The sequence below is a fragment of the Berghia stephanieae genome, chromosome 13 (assembly GCF_034508935.2).
Source record: "Berghia stephanieae isolate SIO BIC M18660-M18661 chromosome 13, UCSD_Bste_1.3, whole genome shotgun sequence".
Taxonomy (NCBI): Eukaryota; Metazoa; Mollusca; class Gastropoda; order Nudibranchia; family Aeolidiidae; genus Berghia; species Berghia stephanieae.
Genome location: NC_088372.1, coordinates 21,645,760 through 21,654,373, shown reverse-complemented (window position 1 = coordinate 21,654,373; position 8,614 = coordinate 21,645,760). Strand labels below are relative to the sequence as shown.

At 36.3% G+C, this 8,614-nt stretch overlaps 1 long non-coding RNA gene across 1 annotated transcript in view; it reads left to right on the top strand.

Annotated features, from left to right (window-relative positions):
• The first annotated feature begins 6,410 nt into the window (after positions 1–6,410).
• LOC144958507 (uncharacterized) overlaps positions 6,411–8,614 on the top strand; it is an 18,197-nt gene continuing 15,993 nt past the window's right edge. Inside the window, exon 1 of the long non-coding RNA XR_013642445.1 lies at positions 6,411–6,465. This is a non-coding gene — a long non-coding RNA (uncharacterized LOC144958507). The remainder of the gene's footprint in view (positions 6,466–8,614) is intronic.

Sequence of the window (8,614 nt, the reverse complement as noted above, 5' to 3'; positions counted from 1 at the left end):
GTGGCTCTACCGTGTGAGCTATCCACGAACACAAAATATTCGTTTCAAACTCAAAGTCATTACTAGATCCCTCCTCACCCACTTCTTGAGACCTCCGATTCGTTCGTACACCACCATCGCGAATAATTTTTTGACCAGCAGTTAAGCTTAATAGCCAATATTCTCAACACAAACATCTAACATAGAAACGATTGAGACATTGAGTATGCTCCGGTGTATGGGGTGAATTTTTTAATTCAGAAAAGTGAGTGGAGCAGGCACTTATGTTGGTAACAACAAGATATGAAGTGAATAGAAAAGTGCCAGAAGACAATAGAGAATAAAAATTTTTTCGCGGCGGTGGTGGGGTTTGAACCTGCGACCTTATTAGTACGACAACTCCGCCTGTACGAACGAATCGGCGGTCTCAAGAAGTGGGTGAGAGAGGGATCTAGTAATGACTTTGAGTTTGAAACGAATATTTTGTGTTCGTGGATAGCTCACACGGTAGAGCCACGCTCTCACCTGCCAGGCGGAGTTGTCGTACCAATAAGGTCGCAGGTTCAAACCCCACCACCGCCGCGAAAAAAATTTTATTCTCTATTGTCTTCTGGCACTTTTCTATTCACTTCATATCTTGTTGTTACCAACATAAGTGCCTGCTCCACTCACTTTTCTGAATTAAAAAATTCACCCCATACACCGGAGCATACTCAATGTCTCAATCGTTTCTATGTTAGATGTTTGTGTTGAGAATATTGGCTATTAAGCTTAACTGCTGGTCAAAAAATTATTCGCGATGGTGGTGTACGAACGAATCGGCGGTCTCAAGAAGTGGGTGAGAGAGGGATCTAGTAATGACTTTGAGTTTGAAACGAATATTTTGTGTTCGTGGATAGCTCACACGGTAGAGCCACGCTCTCACCTGCCAGGCGGAGTTGTCGTACCAATAAGGTCGCAGGTTCAAACCCCACCACCGCCGCGAAAAAAATTTTATTCTCTATTGTCTTCTGGCACTTTTCTATTCACTTCATATCTTGTTGTTACCAACATAAGTGCCTGCTCCACTCACTTTTCTGAATTAAAAAATTCACCCCATACACCGGAGCATACTCAATGTCTCAATCGTTTCTATGTTAGATGTTTGTGTTGAGAATATTGGCTATTAAGCTTAACTGCTGGTCAAAAAATTATTCGCGATGGTGGTGTACGAACGAATCGGCGGTCTCAAGAAGTGGGTGAGAGAGGGATCTAGTAATGACTTTGAGTTTGAAACGAATATTTTGTGTTCGTGGATAGCTCACACGGTAGAGCCACGCTCTCACCTGCCAGGCGGAGTTGTCGTACCAATAAGGTCGCAGGTTCAAACCCCACCACCGCCGCGAAAAAATTTTTATTCTCTATTGTCTTCTGGCACTTTTCTATTCACTTCATATCTTGTTGTTACCAACATAAGTGCCTGCTCCACTCACTTTTCTGAATTAAAAAATTCACCCCATACACCGGAGCATACTCAATGTCTCAATCGTTTCTATGTTAGATGTTTGTGTTGAGAATATTGGCTATTAAGCTTAACTGCTGGTCAAAAAATTATTCGCGATGGTGGTGTACGAACGAATCGGCGGTCTCAAGAAGTGGGTGAGAGAGGGATCTAGTAATGACTTTGAGTTTGAAACGAATATTTTGTGTTCGTGGATAGCTCACACGGTAGAGCCACGCTCTCACCTGCCAGGCGGAGTTGTCGTACCAATAAGGTCGCAGGTTCAAACCCCACCACCGCCGCGAAAAAATTTTTATTCTCTATTGTCTTCTGGCACTTTTCTATTCACTTCATATCTTGTTGTTACCAACATAAGTGCCTGCTCCACTCACTTTTCTGAATTAAAAAATTCACCCCATACACCGGAGCATACTCAATGTCTCAATCGTTTCTATGTTAGATGTTTGTGTTGAGAATATTGGCTATTAAGCTTAACTGCTGGTCAAAAAATTATTCGCGATGGTGGTGTACGAACGAATCGGCGGTCTCAAGAAGTGGGTGAGAGAGGGATCTAGTAATGACTTTGAGTTTGAAACGAATATTTTGTGTTCGTGGATAGCTCACACGGTAGAGCCACGCTCTCACCTGCCAGGCGGAGTTGTCGTACCAATAAGGTCGCAGGTTCAAACCCCACCACCGCCGCGAAAAAATTTTTATTCTCTATTGTCTTCTGGCACTTTTCTATTCACTTCATATCTTGTTGTTACCAACATAAGTGCCTGCTCCACTCACTTTTCTTTCATCATATGCCATGGTTGATAATAATGTATCCTCTTAAGACTGCTCATAAGAGAGGTGTCAATTTAGTGGTTTTTGAGCTCTCAATGAAATTAATTTGTTGTAATTTGCATATCAATAATTTAATTCCCAGCGGCAGAAAAATGATTGAAACAAGCATCATTATAAAGTAAAATTGATGATCTTGACACATGCCAAGTATTTTTGTCCGGGCAGTAAAACCTTAAAAGATTTGAATTTTTAATTGTAAATTTCATATTTGGCATGACTTGGTGAGATCCTTATTTTCTCTCCCATAGTATTCCATGCCATAAATTATGTCCAAATATCAGTTTAGGAATAAAATATAAACCATTACACGAAAATAATACTAATATTATTTTTTAAGCCTTTAACTGATTTAAATATTATGAGTTTTGGGCACATTTGAAAGCCAACTTTTTAATGGCTTGATAACTTTTTTCTATACTTAAATCCCTTACGATTCAAGTCAAATTTGTTTTTTGTTTTTTTGTTATGACTGTTAGGCATTATAGTTCGAAGATGTATACGGTACTGCTTTTGTGTGGTTGTCTCAGGAAATGCCGACTTTATAGTGTCATATAGGTGTCAATGTTTAGGGTATTCTTGCATGTTGAATAAGTAATATAATGTAAGGTCAAGTTCTCCTTTTGTGCATAAGTGAATGTGTTAACTTTTTATAGACTGAAGCGTCCAGATATATATGGCAGTGATATCCCAAAAATTAAATAAATGATCTTGCTGTGGTGTTGTACTGATTTGACTCTGATTGTTATTCAGCTGTTTTATCTCTAAATTTGACTGACTGGAGTTCAATGGTATATCAGATGACTTTATAAGACAATGACTAAATGTGTATTCTTGAAGGAAAGGAGATGATTCTATATAACCTGTATCGACAGTGTGTTCGTTTTGAATGTAGTTGGTCAATACGGAGAAAAAGGTTACTACTTGGAATAAACTATATGCCCTCATAATTTTGAATCCTCTTTTGTCCACATACTATGTCCGTCTGTTTGAGCAAATCATCTAGTTTAACAGTACCAGTGGTTAGTGTTAGTTGTAATTGATGATTGTTACTGCAATATTTGTAGCATGTCCAGTAACCTTGTTGGGTGATTGTTTTTTTTTCTTGTATAAAAGTCATACTTTATAGCCAGATTGATAGTAAATTGAGATATTGGCATCATACACAATATTGGTTTTTAGTCTTTACTGGACAATAAAATATTATCTTTATGAGTTATTTTACCACATAAAGACATAAATCATATCAGTTTACTGTTATGATCAACACAACTGTTTGAGAGGAACGGAATTGGTAAAAACAATATACAGAACTTACTAAACCATGAATAAATCAAGAAAATCAACTGCCAATATGATAATAATGCACAGGAACATAGATGCATATATGTACTTTTGATATTTATTAAAATTCTTGAGATACTGCCGCTGAGTTTTGAATAACAAATTTTTTATTTAAGTGCACCATAATTTACAAACACTTAAAATTAGATCAACAATTTGTGATATTCAAAGAAAACTATTAACCACAAGAATGTCAAATGTTCACTGATGTTTAGAAAGACAACTGATTTTTCAAATCAAAATAGTGAAGTGAAAGAGTCTGTTATTGTTTTCCCGCTATACCGACATATTATAAGACCATAAATATCCATAATTGCCCCCATTGGACACTGTACTGCGTGATACCAGTTGAACTCCAATGACCTCATGCAGGTAGCGAGCAGGAAGGGTTATTGGTCCCTTGGGAGTTCCAACTGAAATAGCGCTGATTCCACGCAGTGGAAGAAGAAGAAGAAGAAGAAGAAGAAGAAGAAGAAGAAGAAGAAGAAGAAGAAGAAGAAGAAGAAGAAGAAGAAGAAGAAGAAGAAGAAGAAGAAGAAGAAGAAGAAGAAGAAGAAGAAGAAGAAGAAGAAAGAAGAAGAAGAAGAAGAAGAAGAAGAAGAAAGAAGAAGAAGAAGAAGAAGAAGAAGAAGAAGAAGAAAAGAAGAAGAAGAAGAAGAAGAAGAAGAAGAAGAAGAAGAAGAAGAAGAAGAAGAAGAAGAAGAAGAAGAAGAAGAAGAAGAAGAAGAAGAAGAAGAAGAAAGAAGAAGAAGAAGAAGAAGAAGAAGAAGAAGAAGAAGAAGAAGAAGAAGAAGAAGAAGAAGAAGAAGAAGAAGAAGAAGAAGAAGAAGAAGAAGAAGAAGAAGAAGAAGAAGAAGAAGAAGAAGAAGAAGAAGAAGAAGAAGAAGAAGAAGAAGAAGAAGAAGAAGAAGAAGAAGAAGAAGAAGAAGAAGAAGAAGAAGAAGAAAGAAGAAGAAGAAGAAGAAGAAGAAGAAGAAGAAGAAGAAGAAGAAGAAGAAGAAGAAGAAGAAGAAGAAGAAGAAGAAGAAGAAGAAGAAGAAGAAGAAGAAGAAGAAGAAGAAGAAGAAAGAAGAAGAAGAAGAAGAAGAAGAAGAAGAAGAAGAAGAAGAAGAAGAAGAAGAAGAAGAAGAAGAAGAGAAGAAGAAGAAGAAGAAGAAGAAGAAGAAGAAGAAGAAGAAGAAGAAGAAGAAGAAGAAGAAGAAGAAGAAGAAGAAGAAGAAGAAGAAGAAGAAGAAGAAGAAGAAGAAGAAGAAGAAGAAGAAGAAGAAGAAGAAGAAGAAGAAGAAGAAGAAGAAGAAGAAGAAGAAGAAGAAGAAGAAGAAGAAGAAGAAGAAGAAGAAGAAGAAGAAGAAGAAGAAGAAGAAGAAGAAGAAGAAGAAGAAGAAGAAGAAGAAGAAGAAGAAGAAGAAGAAGAAGAAGAAGAAGAAGAAGAAGAAGAAGAAGAAGAAGAAGAGAAGAAGAAGAAGAAGAAGAAGAAGAAGAAGAAGAAGAAGAAGAAGAAGAAGAAGAAGAAGAAGAAGAAGAAGAAGAAGAAGAAGAAGAAGAAGAAGAAGAAGAAGAAGAAGAAGAAGAAGAAGAAGAACAAGAAGAAGAACAAGAAGAAGAAGAACTTTAAATCGAACTCGCCACCTTATTGTTTAAGTAAAAGGTTTCTTCTACTCACCAAATTGTAGACACCCAGTAGAAAGGTCTCCACGCTGCCGCATATCTGGAATGATAAAGTTAATTAAAATATGATTTTAAAATCTTACGTAAGGTCAAGTAGTTGTATTTAATTCCTTCTTCAGGTTCCTGAAATGGATCTAAACACATATTCTGATATGGCAAGTTCTCGTTCAAGCAGCCTCTAATGTCCGGAATTCATTTCCATTAGATATCTGCTGAAGTGAGGTATTTTCGTCAGAGGTAACATTCAAATAGTACCTTAAAACATACAACATAAATTCTTCTTTGATCAAACAGTTTAATGAATAGAACTGTTAAACGCCATATTGAATATATACAGCATATTTTTTAATATGGTATTTTATGTATAATGAATATGGTTTTCGTCTTGCAATTGTGCGCATAAAGTTGCGGGAACGCGGATTAGCGCTATATTATATCAGTGTTATGTTATGTTATGTTATGTTATGTTATGTTATGTTATGTTATGTTATGGTGTTGATGATAGATACAAATAAACTGATACGATGAATATGATATTGACGACGGCGGCGACGAAGATGATGATGATGATGATGATGATGATGATGATGATGATGATGATAATGATGAAGATGATGATGATGATGATGATGATGATGATGATGATGATGATGATGATGACGACGACGACTACAAAGAAGACGATGACGACGACGTTGATGATGATGATGATGATGATGATGATGATGACGACGATAACAATAATGATGATAAAGAAATAAATTAATGTGAATTTAATACACATGTTATAACTACTTAATGTCAACCACCCCCTCCCCCGCCTCCACCAATGCTGCTCTCGGATAACACACAAAACAACTAACTCATTTAATATCATCCCTCAACGACATGACCCCCTTGTCGACAAAGACAAAGAATATGTAAACGACATTATGACAGGGTACAAATCAATAGCGTAATAATGCTTCAGACCTACCTGACACCTTTCATCAATACAATAATTATAACGCGAACAAAACACTCCGAGCTACTCAATATAAAATATATATAAAAAATAGCCCCAGAAAACAGCCAGTCCATGAGGAGTAGGAGGAAAAGGTTAAAATCTTTCGTTCCGCACAATTTCCAAAACAACTTTTATCATTTTAGTAAGTAACTTTTATTTCTTAATTTATCCATAACAAAATGTGATCTCTCTTCTCGGTATATCGGAGCGACATCAGACTGTTAGATGCAAAAGTAGCATTTTTGGAAAAGTATTATCAAATAAAATAGCATATTTGATATTGGAATAGAAATAAATTTGAAGCGAACCAAAAATAATAATAATAATAATAATAATAATAATAATAATAATAATAATAATAATAATAATAATAATAATAATAATAATAATAATAACAATAACAATAACAATAATACTAATAATAATAATAATAATAATAATAATAATAATAATAATAATAATAATAATAATAATAATAATAATAATAATAATAATAATAATAATAATAATAATAATAATAATAATAATAATAAAATGTGAAATTTCACTTGTTTCGTTTGAAGAATTTATATTTAATCAATATAATTCCGACAAACAAATGTCTAAGGATTTTGGTCATCAAGAGGACGGAAAAAGTCGGAATGAAGAACTTTGGAAAGCTGCCAGCCAACAACCTAGAAATATACAAATCAGAAAGAGGAAATGGGGATGGATGGACAATACGCTTAGAAAGCCTGTCCGCACTATCACAAGACATGTTCTTGCATGGAATCCCCAAGGAGGAAGAAGACCAGAGAGGACTAGAAATAGTCGGTGATGGAGCACGATGGAGAAAGCAAGGAGGGGTGGATATACATGAAAAAAGGTGGAGAAGATAGCAGCCCAAGGGAGAGTCGAATGGACTATGCTGCGGCTGGGGTTAAGGGCTAAAGAAAGTAAGTTTTCAACCGGATCATATCCAATCCACATTGTTGTATCTTCAACATTCACTCACTCACTCACTCACTCAATCCTCTCCGGGTCTGCTGGCATTTGAGGCGATGCAAGGGATCTCCACCTGGTCCTGTCAGCAGCTATTCTTGGGGCCTTCTCGAGGGACAGACCTCTCTGTTTTACGTCCCTCTCTACGGTACGTCTCCAAGTCTCCTGGGGCAGCCTCGCTTCCTCTTTCCTTGGGGTGTCCATCGCAGAGCCCTTCTTATCTCAGTGTTTCATCAGGTCTGCGACAGACATGCCCCGACCATTGCCATCTTCTGCTTTTAATGAGACTCTCCAGAGACTCCACTTCAGTTGGATTGGATTCAAGAACTTGGGGAAAGCAACAAATCTAGGAGTGAATCTCTGGATTAAATCGTGGCCCTCCAAGTCTGAAGGTTGGGCGTGTTGTTAGCAACTCCACCCTGTCAAACAAAACAACGCTACAGAAACAATATCTTCAACATTGAAGTTAAAGAAAATATTATTTGTGTCGTGTGGGACGGTGTCCGGTTATGGCTCTGTATCACGATCATTATGTCCTCCGTACTTCTGTGATGGGCATGTTTTTCTGCTTGGTGAGTGAGTTTTTCATAACGGTCAGAATGTCTCCAGTATTCGGACCATATCCCCAATAAAACAGGGCAAATTAATCCAGGTCTAATATTTTTGACCCTGGTTTGAGAGTTTTAGCAAAGTTGATGGTCATTTTAATCGATAGAAATGTGTAGGTAGAGTTTTCCAGCCAAAATTGTTAATACGTGTTGCCTCATGTTTCTTTAGAGTACATTCGTTCCCTCCCTTATTTGTCACTTTGATAAAGTGCGAAAGAACTCGCCCCATTTTATTTTGATTTAATTCAATTATATATTTTTTTCTATTTTCTATTTGTCTGTCTTACTTTATAAATCGGTTGATTAATTAAAAGACCATTTCCTATAGTTTGTATTCATCCATTCCTCATCAACAGCCGGCGTACACTGCCAAAATGCCTTATTTTTTACCCCACCGAAGAAAAAATATCAATTCTAGCCAGAAATTTATTTCTTACTTCAAATGCCGACGAATCATGGATAACACCAAACTTGTCCAGAAACGTGAAACATAAACGTCTTCTTAGAACTATTGGTCGAATAATTTATAAGATGTGGCCGTAGTAAAATATGAAATAATGGTCAAAATGATAAATAAGCCTTTTGTTGTCAGTATTAAGAGATTCGTCTAATTAAATGTAAACAGAGGGTCGTCGCTAATCAAGCTGTCTGTCTCTGACAAAACAAATCTTTTTTAAAATTCCATTTTGGTTAAAACAAATT